This window comes from Lynx canadensis, chromosome A3 (genome assembly GCF_007474595.2).
Source record: "Lynx canadensis isolate LIC74 chromosome A3, mLynCan4.pri.v2, whole genome shotgun sequence".
NCBI lineage: Eukaryota > Metazoa > Chordata > Mammalia > Carnivora > Felidae > Lynx > Lynx canadensis.
In genome coordinates, this window is record NC_044305.1 from 84,261,167 (window position 1) to 84,276,859 (window position 15,693).

At 36.8% G+C, this 15,693-nt stretch overlaps 1 non-coding gene across 1 annotated transcript; it reads right to left on the bottom strand.

Moving 5' to 3' along the window:
* Positions 1-5,868: 5,868 nt before the first annotated feature.
* Positions 5,869-5,953, bottom strand: TRNAG-UCC. Its single transcript has one exon. It is a non-coding gene; the product is annotated as a tRNA-Gly (tRNA).
* Between the last annotated feature and the right edge of the window lie 9,740 nt (positions 5,954-15,693).

The following is a 15,693-nucleotide window of genomic DNA, read 5'->3' on the forward strand; positions in this document are numbered from 1 at the left end:
CTCTCTCCTTAACATGACGATTCACATGTTTGTCCAAACTCTTTTACTGATTCATTATTTGCATGCCTTGATATTATTATAATCATTTTATACCTTAATCTTGTATCCTGAATTTCACTTAATATTTTATTTCACATCTGCCCTACAGTTAGCTGTCCATAATTTTTATTGAGTACATAATATTTCACCAAATTAATGTTATTATTTTTCTAAACATGCTTCCATTGTTAGATACTAAAACACCTTCTGACATTTATTATAAATAACATTAGAAAGACACTTTTATACATACAGCTCTTTTTTAATATTTTGAATGATTTCCTTATGATAGTTTCCTCATCTATCTATATAGGTAGATTCCCTACCCATAAATTTCTTTAAACAATGTTTAAGTAAAGAAATTTTTCTTCCAAGGGCAAGTGGACAACAAAGCATTCTGTGAGGTATCACTACATAGAAAATCTTTCCTCTCTGTGGAATATAAAAACAAACAAACAAAAAAAGAAATTCAAACTCATAGAAACAGAATGAAAAAGTGTTTGCCACAGGCTGGGGGAAGGCAAAAATAGGGAGAGGTTGGTAAAAAGGTACAAACTTTCAGCTAGAAGATGAATAAGGTCTGAGAATCTAGTGTAAAACGTGGTGACTATAGTTGAGGACATTGTATTGTATAATTGATTTTTGCCAAGGAAATAGAACTTAAATGTTCTCACAAATAAGTGAGTGGATGAATGAATGAATAAGTGAAGTGACAGATGTGTTAATTAACTAGATGGGGGAAATCCTTTCACAATGCATATGTATATCAAATCATCATGATGTACACTTTAAGTATCTTACAATTAAATTTGTTAATTGTGCTTCTATAAAGCTGAAATCTAAAAAAAGAAGTTAAAATCTTACCTGAAGTTAACACACAATCCAAGGATGATGGCCTCCTTTTTGTAGCAAAGTATTGGCAACATTCAAACAGCATTTCAAGTCCATGTTGTGTCCTTCCCTGCTGTGTAAAAGAAGGGTACAATAACAATGAAACAAAATCAGAATTTCCTACTTTATTTTCCTCACCATTTACTATTTCTCTCTAGAAATAAAAGTGTCCCTTTAAGTATAGTTAAAGTTTTGAAAATTTACAAGTTTCCTAGGGAGTATTGCAAATAGATTATTAGACCAGAACACAGTTAACTTTTTAAAATGGCCATTATTTTAGTTATACCTGAAGTGTGGTCCTAATAATTAATAATCCTAGATGTTTTCATGGCATTAATTCAGAATATGATGAATTGGGTAAGTTAGGCAATATATCTTAACTAAAACTACTTTGGATTTTGACAAGAAATTCAAACTTTTCAACTGTGGTCTGTAACGGCACAGGCAGCTTGTAAAAAGAATAATCACTTCAACTTTTTCATCTTCCTGAAATCACTCAAAATAGAGTAGTTCAAGATTGTTTCATTTGGAAGTAATAAGTTCTAAAACACAGTGTGCTGCAGTACATTTTAATTATTGGTTTCCATTCTCAATGTACTAGATTTTATTAACCATCCCTTGTGTATTTGTTTCCAAAATATGTATAAACCCAAAACTGTTATTTGCAACCTTTTATCAAAAAAATTATCTGATTTATTTAATTTGGTCTACAATTTCAGTTCAAGTTCAGTTCAAGTCTGTATTAGGGTTCAAATGACATATTTTAAAAAATAATTTTGGAGGCCAGAAGTGCATTCCTCTTTAGATGGCTTGTTCCAGTTGATATCATTATTGGTCAGGTAATGTGACATCTTTTGTTTCCCAAGTTTATTCCTTTCAATGACATCTACGTCTTCTGCACAGTTTAAATACAAAAGATAAACATTCCCTTTGAGGCACTGGAAGGAGAAGCAATTAATGTGAATTTGATAAAACATAATGTAGTGGACCGACAGTAAAAAGGCTATGCTTATTTGATTGTTGACTAGTTTTGTCTTTAAATAATGGTCTTCTTTTGGCATTTAATGTATATTTGTTCGCAATAAACATAATTTATGAATATTTTAACACATGTGTACTCAGTGGGGTGGATTATCATACTGATATAAATAGAATTAATGAGCAGTCAACCTGCCACATGTCATGACATATGACAGGGCAGCTAGAGCACAGAAATAATTCTTGTAGTTTCATAATAAGGCTTTTTTCTTAGTTCGACTTTTTAAAACTACTAACAACCTTTATTTTCCTTGTATTTGGGAGTCTGGTTCACCAACTAGGAAGCAGAATTCAGGTTTTACTACAAGAACCTACTTTTTAACATTCAAAACACTATTTTCTTGTCCTCTTCAGAACATAATAAATATACTTTCACAAATTAACACTATTCAGCCAAATTTCAGAGAATAGGTCACAGACTGACAATCATTTTGCCCATTTCAACTAAAAAAAAAAAAAAGTCAATATATTCTTCTTCTTTTCATTTTGTGGCAATAGTATGATCACGCTCAGCTGCTGATGCCGGATACCAGATCTTTACAAGAACAAGAACCTTCTAAATGCTCCTAAATTCGAAAACAAATCTGATGGGCATATCGCCTGGATAAAATTGTCCTGAAGAAAACATCTTCTTAGCCAGTTATTTGCTCTCCTTGCTCACAAAGCAACAATCTGTTAAGCGTGCCTAATAAGATTTTTTTTTTTTTTTTTTTTTTTTTTTTTTTTTTTTTTTTTTTTTTTTTTACGGAATAAACCCAGTGATCTAAAGCCACCTCTTCAAACAGTAGGTATGGGGGTGAACAGAGGCATGCAAAATCTTCAGTTTAACCATACTTCATTTGACAAAGAATTATTTTCATGAGGAGGCAAATTGAAATTTAAGATTAACCTTTATTTTCTTTTATTATTTTTATAGCTTGATTATGGGTAAAAATGGGAAAAATTAAACCAGCACTGCATTGTCTAGATGATCTGGCAGAGGAAAGCCTTGGCAAAGATATTATGCCATGACTTTTTAGAGACACAGATGGCAGGGTTGCAGCCTTTATTCCTCTTATCCTTTATTTTCAAAGGGAATATTCAAAGCTTTTTGCCTCCACCAACCCTCCACCCCTACCTTCACATTTAAAACCACTGACTTCCCAAACCAAAACTCTGTCCTAAAACTGGCAAGCCCCAGGATACTTTAGGGAAATGACTGAATGGGATGCCATGCTTCTGGTCATCTGTCAAAGGAGAGGACTGCACTCTATGGGGCTGGGGGCTGATGAACTTCTCTGGAGTGACTCCCTTGGGGAAATCCAGCACTTTCACCGGCAAAGAAAATGGGCACCACCTAGTGCTTTTTTGATGCAAAGGCTGTTTGTGCTGGTGTGGATGTGAATGGGCGTGCGTTGGGTGGCTGACCTCTACAAAGGAAAAAAGAAAGGAGTCGCTTGGTTCCAACCTCTATATCCAAAAAAAAAAAAGAAAAAAAGAAAGAAAAGAACAGAAGCAAGTGACAATCTTAAGACAAATGAATTCAGCGCTTCCACATCAGGGATCTCCTTAGGACTGTTTTTCATTTTTTTTTTTTAAATGATTGTTGGTCTGTTCATGAGAAATAACATTTTTACTTACTAAGATGCTAATTTCCCCTGTATCATTTTTGCCTCTTCATTTCTTCTGCTGTTGACTTGACAGAATTTCTAAGAATTTTCATTTCATCAAAGTGAAAAAGCAGGGCACGCCATCCCACCCTCCCAAATCTATTCTAATAAGGAGCCTGTCTGGAGTTCTCCTAACACAACAAATAGCTTTTATGAAAAATGGTTTGTAGCACAAAATCTTTTGCAACGCAATAAGATCAAGTTAACCCTCATGCCTCTAGGAAAAAGCCTTGGAAGTTTTATCTGATTGGCAAAATGGACCCAGATATGAGTTCAAGGATTGAGTACACTTTGATGAAATTTCATAGCAATGAAGTCTGATTATCTGAATGACTGCTTAAGCCCTTTAAAAAATAACTCAGAGAAGCACTGTATTTTTTTGTTGGGAAAACAGATGGTCCTGCAGGGAATAGTAGCTCTTCCCTATACTAATAGCTATTCCATACTGTTTGCTTTTTCTACAACACTTTGCTTACCACTATTGTTCTAAAAAAAAATAACGATGATGATGATTTCTCTGTTGCTAAAGGTGAATAGTTCTGCAATAAAATTAGAAACCTTAGTACAGGCAGGGTGGAGGGTAGATATAGGAAAAATGAGTAACCTGCTACATATAACCAGATTAAAAGGGCCTGCTACACATCCAGGAACTAACTAGCCGACTTTGAACTCATTAAGGATCTGCTTATCCGATATGTTGCACAACAGAAACCAGACAGAAAACAGACTTCGAAGAAACAGACAAAAATGATTATAATTGCTCTCCGGTAAGAGCTCAGTGTCTGTGCTAAGCAACCTGGGTATAAAGGAATGAAGGAAGCAAAACCCCAGATTCTGAACTTTTCTCCTTTGCCTTCAGCAAAATCCCCCCGTTATAAGATGGTGATAACATTACTTAGAGACAGCACTTGGCAACTGTATTATGAACTAAGTTAAAAAATCTAAAGCACTCTCATATCTTTAGCCATTTTATTGTTATAATTTGAGACATTAGATAAGTGATTTCTTTAAATTTTAAAATTTATAACACAGGAAAAAAATCTTAAAATGTGTTTCTTCTACAAGCAGCAAGAAAAAAAATAAAATGAGCTGATCTCTTTGGAATTTCTCTGGTACTAAAAATATATATGTTGAGGTTTATAACTAAAGAGAAGATCTTGTCTTGACAGATTTAAGATGCACATGAACTGATCAGAAGAAGCCATGGGTGTGGCTGAGCCTGTGTTTTCCATATGTGTACCTATGGGATTAAAGAGGAAGGTGGCTATCGTAATCACCTTTTAAATGAAAGTAGTATCACATTTTGCATTCGAGTTGAATTCTTCCACTATCAATATCACTGCCATTCTGGTCAGCCTCATAAACAAACAGACAAAATCTTGCTTTTTTATTTCCCTCCCTCTCTGCTCATCCAGCCTCTCCTTTTCTCTCTGGCCTGCTTTCTCTCTCTGAATGCCATAGTTCACACTGAAACCCTCTGGTAATGACAGCCCTGAAGTGATAATGTACTTTCCTGCCTTCCTGTTAACAGTAGCACTTGATCCCACCATGGGTGCCAGCTCAATGGCAGAAGGATGCTTTCGTATATTCTAGGGGTAAAAGGGACCGGTTTGATTTACTGCCTTGACTAACTCAGCAGTTTCACAAAGTTCAGGCACAAAGATAGATGTTGTATTAAAGAAGAAGAAAAGGAAAGAGGAGAGGGAGGAAGAGGAAGAGAAAGGAAGGAAACCAGGAGGGAGGGCAAGAGGAGAATCAGTCTATTTTTTTTGTTATAATTCTGTCAGCAAAACCAAATATGTTTTTTTCTCTTCTCCCTGAGATTCACAGGAACATTCCACACAGTAAACAAGGAGTTAAGGTGAATAATACCAAATAAAAACATGGGACTTGGAGGAAGAAGAAAAAAAAAAAAACATAAAGGATCTGTTCCTGTGGTAATGTGGGTTCTGTGGAACAGCGATGGTTATAGTGAGATAATGCATTTATCTTCTTATTCCCCCTCCTTCACCTCTGACAGGGGCCCGTGGCCTTGGCACACCTGGTCTGGTGACATCTGAGCACCAGTCAGTCAGCTCAGATGCTCAGCGTGCCAGAGTAGCCCACTGTCCTCACACCACCATTTTTTTTAATTTTGTAAGTTTTATTTATTTTTTAGAGAGAGAGAGACAGAATGTGAGTGGGGGAGAAACAGAGAGAGAGACACACACAGAATCCGAAGCAGGCTCCAGGCTCCGAGCTGTCAGCACAGAGCCCGACGCGGGGCTCGAACCCACGAACCGCGAGATCATGACCTGAGCGGAAGTCAGACGCTTAACCGACTGAGCCACCCAGGCTCCCTGTCACACCAGCATTTTTAATGGATAGTGTGTCATTCTGCTGAGGTAACCCAAACTGAAAACAATCAATCGTTTTAACCAAATATGTTATTTTAAGACTAGGCCAGAATGATTTCTTAGCTGTGAACTCAGGAGATTCAATTTGTTGTACTTTAAATATAATTGATATCCCTTGCTTTAGGACTCCCGTCACTCAATGCGTTCCTGGTGTTTCAAGCTTGGATGAATATATAATACATAAAACAGTTGCATCTATTTGTTGGAAGAGACCTTGTTTGCTAATGCCAGTGCTGCTTTACTCTATGGTTTCATAAGTTCAAGTCCACATGGCAAAGGGGGAGGAGGGAGCCTGCGGAAAGAGGCAGGAAAGAAGGGCCACTGCTTTGTGAGTGCTTACTATGTTGTAGGCACGGTTCCATGCTTTCTTCCAGATAAGAAGCCAGTTAAGTTAGATATTTGAAGCCAAATCTGTCTTGCTACAGAGCATACGTTTTTCTGCCATACCAATGACCAAAACACAGTGAGAAATACATTCTATGATATAACCCAACACACAAATCCGCTACTCAAACAGTTTCATGAAACTTACCTTTATACATGCAGTTTACTCTGATTTTACTCATTCTATTCTATTATAGTTCAATTATTTAAGCTTCTGGTTGCAGTTCCACTAAATTACAACCAAATATTGTAGTCCAACCACAATGTGATAAATGCAGCACTGCACCATGCTGCACTTCAAAATTTTACATTTTATTATGTTGGACTTGGTATCAGGACGGTGACCAAAAGTGTACTTGTAGGTCATGCAGAGAAAGTTCTGTCTATAAGATTTAAATTTTCAAATTTTTAATCTAAGAACTGAGAGTTATTTATTCCCTAAAACTCCTACAAAATTGAATTCATTGGTAGTCTTCATTTGCTTCTCAAAGGGTCTGTTACTTGGAATAAAAACAATCTAGGAGTGCCTGGGTGGCTCTGTGGGTTAAGCGTCCAACTCCTGATTTTGGCTCAGGTCATGATCTCATAGTTTATGGATCAAGTCCCGTGTTGGGCTCTGTGCTGGGCGTGGAACCTGCTTAAGATTCTCTCTCTCCTGCTGCCCCTCTCCCCTGCTTGCTCTCTCTTTCTCTCTGTCTCTATATCATCTGGTTGGCTTGATGAATGAACTGGTTTTTTAATAATAAATTATGGCATTAAAAAAAAACATTTTGGGGCGCCTGGGTGGCACAGTCGGTTAAGCGTCCGACTTCAGCCAGGTCACGATCTCGCGGTCCGTGAGTTCGAGCCCCGTGTCGGGCTCTGGGCTGATGGCTCAGAGCCTGGAGCCTGTTTCCGATTCTGTGTCTCCCTCTCTCTCTGCCCGTCCCCCATTCATGCTCTGTCTCTCTCTGTCCCAAAAATAAATAAACGTTGAAAAAAAAAAATTATGGCATTAAAAAAAACATTTTGTAAGAAATTTCCAGAATATATAATAATAGGTTAGCATGCATTTGCCTGCAAGTAACACAGATTGTAAGCCATAAGGCAATTCTAGTGCTAGGGCTGACTGATTCAGCAGCTTACAGGTGTCACCCAGCACCCAGAGTCTTTCCATCTTTCCACCTTCTCATCCTTCCCCCAGCTTTGCCCTCAGAAAGTTACATAGTTCCAAATTTCATACCTAGACTCCACAGTGAGGAAGCAAAATGTCTCTTCCTCAGGAGTAAATTCAGGGCTCCTTAAATCCTAACCAGCATTTTTCTTTGGCTAAAACTGAGCTATACGTTGGTGCCTAAACCAGTCACTGGCAAGAGAAATGGGATCACTGTGATTGGATTAGGAGAGCTCCTCGTCTTGGAAGTAGGTCACCTGCCTTGAGGCACATGGGTCTAGGGACAAGGAAGATGGGGTCCTGTGGGGAAATACATACTGAGTAAGAATGTCTGACACAAAGGTGGAAAATGTTTTGAAGATTCGGTGAATAGACTATAAAGTAGAACTATTCCTCCTCATTTAATGCATTTAATTTTTCATGAGAATTAGCAAATCTAACAACAAAGAAACATACCTATAAAGAATCCACTCTGCATTTCCTGTTTACTCTGAAATTAACAGGACCCAGTATTTTCATTTACCAGAAAAAAGAACAGTAGGTAGACTAATAAAACAAACATCTGAAGAGTATCAGTTCTCATGAAAATAAACATATACCATAATATTTAATCCACTCATGGCAGCTTGGCATTTGCCAACGACTACAAGGTAAAATGTTACAGAAATGACTACTTCCTACTTTCTGGTTGGATTTATTCTAATTCATTGAACATAATTTCCTGAATGAAAATTTAGCTGCGGTTCTGAAGAACATCCATATGAGAAAATATATAGACTTATAAGTGTTCACTAAGTTTTAATAGGACCTGTAGTCTCCTATGAATGATTGGGTTTTTCTTGCTATCGTGTCTGAGTAACCTGTTCCCTTGTCAAGCACATTCGGAGTGGCTTTTATTTGTCGCTTTTCATTTTTAATTTTGACATAACTTCAGACTCACAGAAAAGAGTTGCAAGAATGACTCAAATAATTTCCATCTAAAAAATTAATTAACTAATTAATTAAAAAATAATTCCCATATAGACTTCATCCACATTACCCAAGTGTTAGTATTTTACCGTATTTGCTTTATCTGTTTTGTATGCATGTAAACACATGTGCAGGCATACACGCATATGTATATGCCTAACATATACATGTATGCGATGTGTATATGCAAACAGACATGTTTCTCAATCATTTGAGAATAAGTTATAGATGTGATCCTCCTTTAGACCTAAACACTATGTGGACTCCTAATGAAGAAGAACATACTCTTACCAAACTACATACAAATATCAGAATCAGAAAATTAACATTAATACAGTAGTATTATCCAATCTATAGATTTCATTCAGAGTTTACCAAGTATCACGATAATGTTTTCATGGCCCCAAATATCATGGATTATGTATTGCATTCAGTTGTTATTTCTCCTATTCTTCTTTATTCTAAAACAGCTCCTTGGTCTTTTCCTTGGCAAACTGCTTTTAATATTGGTCTTCAGCAAAACATAATTAAGAAAACAAACATAATTCCAAAACCAATGGATTTGTATGAATGGTTGTTTGGGATCTGTGTTGCCTCTGAGGCTTTCCTTTAGCACAGATGGTTCATGTGAGTATTATTTTCACTATTCTCTTAGAAATCAGTACCTACACACAGAATATGAAGGACATACTACAGAACCAGGTTATCCATTAGCTTGTTACTAATCAATTCATCTATTTCCCATGAATAGCTGCAAGAACATCCCAAAACACCTGAAACATTTCTAAGTTTTAAAAAAGAAAAAAATTGAAGACATTATAGAAAAAAAAAACCTTACAAAAACATTCATTTAAATAACTGCATGCCTAGATGCAATCCTTAGAAGTATTTCAACCTAAATAATTAGAAAAGAGGCGTTTATAATTGGTTAAAGGTTCAATATTTCTGAACTAATGTGCAGAATTTGGTTTATGAGTATAAGAATAAAGACATTCAGATCAATTCTCTTATCTTTTTTATTAACATTTGAATTAGCCTACAAAAAAATTCACATATTTAAAAGTCCACTAAAGCCTAAGAAGCTCATTTTCTTTCACAGTGCACACTGATGGTTTTAATTTTTCAATCTTTCAGATTGCATCTACATAGCAGCAAGCAGGTCCTTTAGGAATAACCGGTTCCAAAAAGAGCTGGACAAATGTGTCTTATACATATCTCTCTTTCTGAAGGCTCCAGTGAAATATTTCCTAAATTTTGTTTCAAACCGATATATTCTATCACACAACAGAGAAGTCACCTGCCAACATGATTATTTGTCATCATGTTATAGCCAAACTTCTAAACGACCTTCCATCTTCTCCCCAGTCTTATGAAACAGAAGGAAGAAATTGCAGTGAGAAAGAGAATATTCCCAAATGGGCTGCACTAGAGCATCTAAACCTATAGCTAGAGCTATAAAACACTGCTTCATTCAAAAACCACTTTCTCAAGTTGATATTTTTTTACACCTATCTTAAAAACAGGGCAGTACCCCTGAAGTAGGATTAGTAGCAGCAACCCCTCACCCTGTTCTCAGTAGTGAAAAGAAATTATAAGCGCCCCCCCTTTTTTTTCCACTACACAGTTGTAATACAACAGCAGGGAGGAAATCATTTGTTCACTTGAGTTCAGTTCAAGATTATACTCAAGTCTGATTGCAAAAACCCATTTATATGGAAGAAGAGACAAAAGGCTAACAACACTCTGGGTAGAGTGCCAGAGGCTCAATGTTTACAAGAAGAAATTGAGGGGAAGATTAGAGAATAATTTTCTCCTGGGGAATGATGATGGCTTATGGGTCTTTGTAGGGAAAGTCCTTTGCTAGGATTAAAGGCAGGATTATTGGTAGAGAGTTGAGAAATTGAAATGGAGAGCCTCTTAAAATGGCAATTTAGTCAGAATATCCAGGGAGTTCTTGAAATGTGAACTCTAAGGAAATGGGTAGTACTCAAGAAGAAAAAATAAATTCAAACTCACTATTTCAAGTGACGACACCGTGAGTTACAAAGCAATGGAAGTGCCAGTACCTTCTAAGAAAACCAAGAGAGCAATAGCATGGTGACTTGAGTCAGCTTTTTTACTAAAGGCACAAGTTCAAGAAAATCCTTATGAGGAAGAAATCAATCCGATCTACAGACTAAGTTATGGCTACATCACAGCTAAAGAACAATAGTAATTAGAAACTAAATTACTATTATATTACTCTTTTTCTCTAATTTCAAAAAAATCAGTGTTAGCTTAAGTCATACTTTTAGCAGAACAGTTAAAAAATATCTGAGCTTGGTATCTTATAATAAAAGTCCATACTTCTAAATTTAAAGTATGTGAAATGAAAAGTTTCATTTGAAAGCAATACCTAATGCACAATTCTGAACTTGACACTATTCCTAAGATTACACTGGTTTCCCAATTACCTACAAAATCAAAAATCAAATTTCTTATCTTTAAATATCAGCTAGAGTTGTGGCAGGGAAGATCTGGGAGTTTAATGATACAACAGTTGTCTGCCCCATTATGCTTAAGGGATATGTTCCAAGACCTCCGATGGATGCCTAAAACCACGGATAATACCAAACCCATTATATACTATGTTTTTTCCTGTACATACCTATGATAAAGTTTAATTTATATATTAGGTACAATAAGAGATTAGCAACAATAATAATAAAATAGAACAATTACAACAACATCTATAATAAAAGTATGTGAATGTTGCCTTTCTCTCTCAAAATCTTATTGTACTGTACTCACCCTTTTTCTTCTTGTAATGATGTGAGACAATAAAATGCCTACCTGATGAGATGAAGTAAAGTGAATGACACAGGCATTATAACCTAGTGTTAGGCAACTATTGACCTTCTGACAATATGTCAGAAGGAGGATCATCATTTGCTTCCGGACTGTGGTTGACCACGGGTAATTGAAACCACAGAAAGCAAAACCACGGATAAGGGGACTATAATTCATTAAAGGGACTATTTATAGAGATGTGAACAAGGTTAAGGGAACCAAAATAGGAGGTTTAGACACTCTGTAACTAGAAACAACCAGTTACAACTGCTACTCACAGATCTGAAGGGGCAAGGAGTGAGGGAAACAGGGTTATCATTGCCTTTGGAGAGTTGTAGCCATGGAAAGAAGGCCAATCAACAGAACCTCTAGTCAAAGATCTATCCATTGTTCTCAACCTTGGCTGTACACTGGAGCTGAAGAATTACTGACACCTGGGTCCCGCCCCCAGAGATTCTGATGTAAAATATCTGGGATGTAGCCAGGAAATCAGGTTTTCAAAAACCTCATATAATATTTCTAATGTATAGCTAAGGTAGAGAATCACTGTCAAAGATGGATGCATACAGCCAGTGCTGGAATGTAGACACCCAAGGAAGGGAGAGAATAAGGAAAAATACTCTAACCCCTGCCACTTACAGAGTGGTCTCCAGAACATCAACAGAAATCACCCAGGAGTTTAAAAAGAAATGCAGTACCACGGACTACATCTCAGACCTAATGATTCAGAATTTTCATTTCAGGAAGATTCACAGGTAATTTGCATGCATATTAAAATTTGAGAAACCCTACTTTGACGTATTCTTTTCTTACTGGTGCTTCTCATTAACCCATCCCCAGTGGAAGCTAGAGAGCCAGAGAGCCTAGACGATTCATTCATAGAGGTTAGTCTCCCCAGGCCACAGAATATGGCAGAAAAGCGCAGAGAGGATGAATCTGGGGAGACAGACACACTTGATCTGGCCACAGTGATATATTTATTCTTCTATTCTTACCACATATCTAGAAATAACTTCGTCTCCATTCTACCAGAGAATCCTGGAACACACACTTCACTTTTTGTATTCATCCCTTCAACAAGCAATTTTTGGCATCTACTACACATAAATACTATACTAGGTATTATGGAAGAAAAAAATCCATAATAAATGGTACTTATGTTGAAGGACTGGTGGGGTAGGATACACAAGCAACGAATAAACTATAGATTTCTTAGGGCAAGGTGGCAGACACTGCTAACAGTAATTTTTACCAAGCATTTAACAACAACAGAATGTTTGAAATAAATACTTCAACTTGTAAGAAAATAAAGGAAGTCGCCCAGTTCCATAAACAAACAGCATTCACCATGGGGAGCTGACACAATGCTGTGGGGCCATAGAAAGGAATGACAGATGGAAGGAGGTAAAAGATAATAGAAAAGAAAGAAAGAAAAAAAAAACCCTCTATCCTCTGGCATAGTGTATGTGAAGAAAGAAAAAAAAAAAACCCTCTCACAAGAAATCAAAAGCACAGGCCTTTACATTGTACATATTTTTTTGTCCAAAGATCAGAAAATTACATAACAATTGATCCCAGAGATTTGCTACCCCAACAACTGTAAAGCTCTCCCAATTATTACCTCCCAAACAACTGCAGAATTCACCTGCAGAAAAGCCACCTGACTAAAAGTCAACAGATGGAATATGCACCAGGAAAAGACTCTAGAGAAAATTTATACAATACAGCTATCTAAAAATATCTCAAAAATCAACAAAAAATGAATAAAGACAAAAAAGAAAGAATAAAAATCCCTAGGAACAAAACATCAAGAAAAATGAACAACAGATTTTAAAAACAACCAAATAGTATTTCTAGAAATGAAAACTGTAATAAAATAAAAAGCAATAGATGTGATAAAAACTGACAAAATGACAAAAGAATTAGTAAATTGAAGAACAGATCTAAAGAAATTGCTCAGACAATCCTGTATAGAGATGGAAAATATGAGAAGACTGCAAGCTCATGTGTGAACACACACAGGCACACGTGGACACAGCACTCTTCTAGAGTCATTTGGAGGAAGAAAGTGAGGCATTCCTGAAGAAATAATGGCTAAGAGTTTCCCAGAATTGATTAAAGACATGAATCCATAAATTCCACAACCATGAGTCCTGAGCAGGAGAAAATCTTTTAAAATTATGTGTAAACACATCATGATGACAATGCAGAACACTAAAACAAAGCAAACAGAAAAAAAAAAAGAAAAGGAAAAGAAAAAATTTGCAAACTAATCAGACTAATATTTTTAAAAACAGTATTAAAGGATAAAAGATTTTGAAGTGATATTTCAATACATAGAGGAATACTCTATAACTCTATACCTAGATAATTTATTACATAAGAATGAGAATGAAATAAAGATATGACACACCAATATTGAAAAAATTAGCCACTCCCAGAATCACCCATTTTACTTACAGACAGTCACAATGAAGAATATACTTCAGAAGCAAGGATATTAAATGGAGAAGCACAGCACAGTTTGTAGGAGATAATGATGGACAGAACAGTTTGAAAAACACAGAAATAGCTAAACAACTAGTGACTACAAAAACAAATTTAAATACTGACTTAATTATGAAGGTTAAAAAAAAAAAAACAAGTTGGAGAAGACTTCATACTGTTAAAATGTCAACTCTTCCCAAATTGATCTATAAATTCAATGAAATCCAAGTCAAAATGCTACCAGGCTTCTTTGTAGAAACCAACAAGCTAATATTACAATATATGTAGGAAGACACAGGAGCTAGAATAGTCAAGACAATTTGGAAGAAGAACAAAGGTGGAAGAATAATCAAATAAAATTTTATTTCATTACTTACTATAAACCTATATAAATTAAAACAGTTTAGTATTGGCAAAAGGATAGACACTTGATTTACAGAAGAATCCAGATATAAACCCACATAAATAGGGCCAATTTATTTTTGACAAAGACTATTCAATGGAGATAGGATAGTCTTTTCAACAATCAGAACAAACAGGCATCCACATGAAAAAAAAAGGCCTTAATATATACCTCACACTTAATACAAAAACCAACTCAAAATGGATCATAAATTTAAATGTGAAATATTAACTACAAAAGTTTTAAAGAAAACATGGAAGAAAATCTTTGTAACTTTTAATGAGACAATGAGTCCTTGACACCAAAACCATGATCTGAAAAGATAAAAAATTATAAGCTGGACTTCAAAATCAACTTCAAAATCATCAAAATTACAACTTCTTCCACAAAAGACACCATTAAGTGAATGGGAAAACAACTAGGAGAAAATATGTATAAGTCACATATTTGAGGGGCACCTGGGTGGTTCAGTCAGTTAAGCGACCGACTCTTGGTTTCGGCTCGGGTCATGATCTCATGGTTTCATGAGTTCAAGCCCCACATCCAGCTCTGTACCCGCAACGTGAAGCTGCTTGGGATTCTCTCTCCCTCTCTCTGCCCCTTTCCTGCTTGTGCTGTCACTCTCAAGTAAATAAATAAAACTTAAAAAAACATCACATAGTTTGTGGTAGGGTCCCCTCCCTAAGGAATGTGTTAGGGAAAAAAAAAAAAAACTCAGGATAAAGGAAGGCAACCTGGCTATATGCCTACGTGACATTCCTCACAACCCTGTAACATGAGACCACCTACCTAATCAGACGGCATGTTTGTGTATTACCATATATGGGAGACAAAGAAGTAGAAAATGTATAAAAAAACTAAGCCACGTGGTGCTCGGGGCTCAGTTCTTCGGGTAGGAACCCAATTGAGCCAGTGCTGGCACGAATAAAGTTACTTCCCGGAAAGAAAAGCCCGGGCGTCACGACTCTCTGGGCGAGAATCCTGCTACATTACCTGGGGGCTCGCCTCGGGATTTGAAGATGGTGCGTTTCCACCTCCTTTGCTGCAGCGGTAGGAACCTCAGAGCGCCAGGAGAAGCGACCTCACCTGGCGCCAGCGGACTGCTTGTCCCGTAGGAGATTAGCCTATCCCGGCGCACCGGGGCCGGGACCCCGTGTGAGAGCAAAGGAACCTGTGAGGCCCAGGAACCAGCTTAGAGAGCGCCACGGTCAGACTGGTAAGAACCCGGGACTGTTTCGGGACACCTGCCCTAAGAGTAAGAATGAGAGTCTGACCACCTCCCAGAGCTGCCCTAGTAGTTCCACAAAGGATGAGGAATAAAGCCGCAACCCTAAGGTTCTGAATATAGGGCGGTGGGTGGGAGTCGTGTATATGCGTGTGAATGAGACAGACAACGGAAAGGTTCTGACCTGACCAGAGTGTTGAGTCCTGATCCCCGGTTCGGGGGCAACCTCA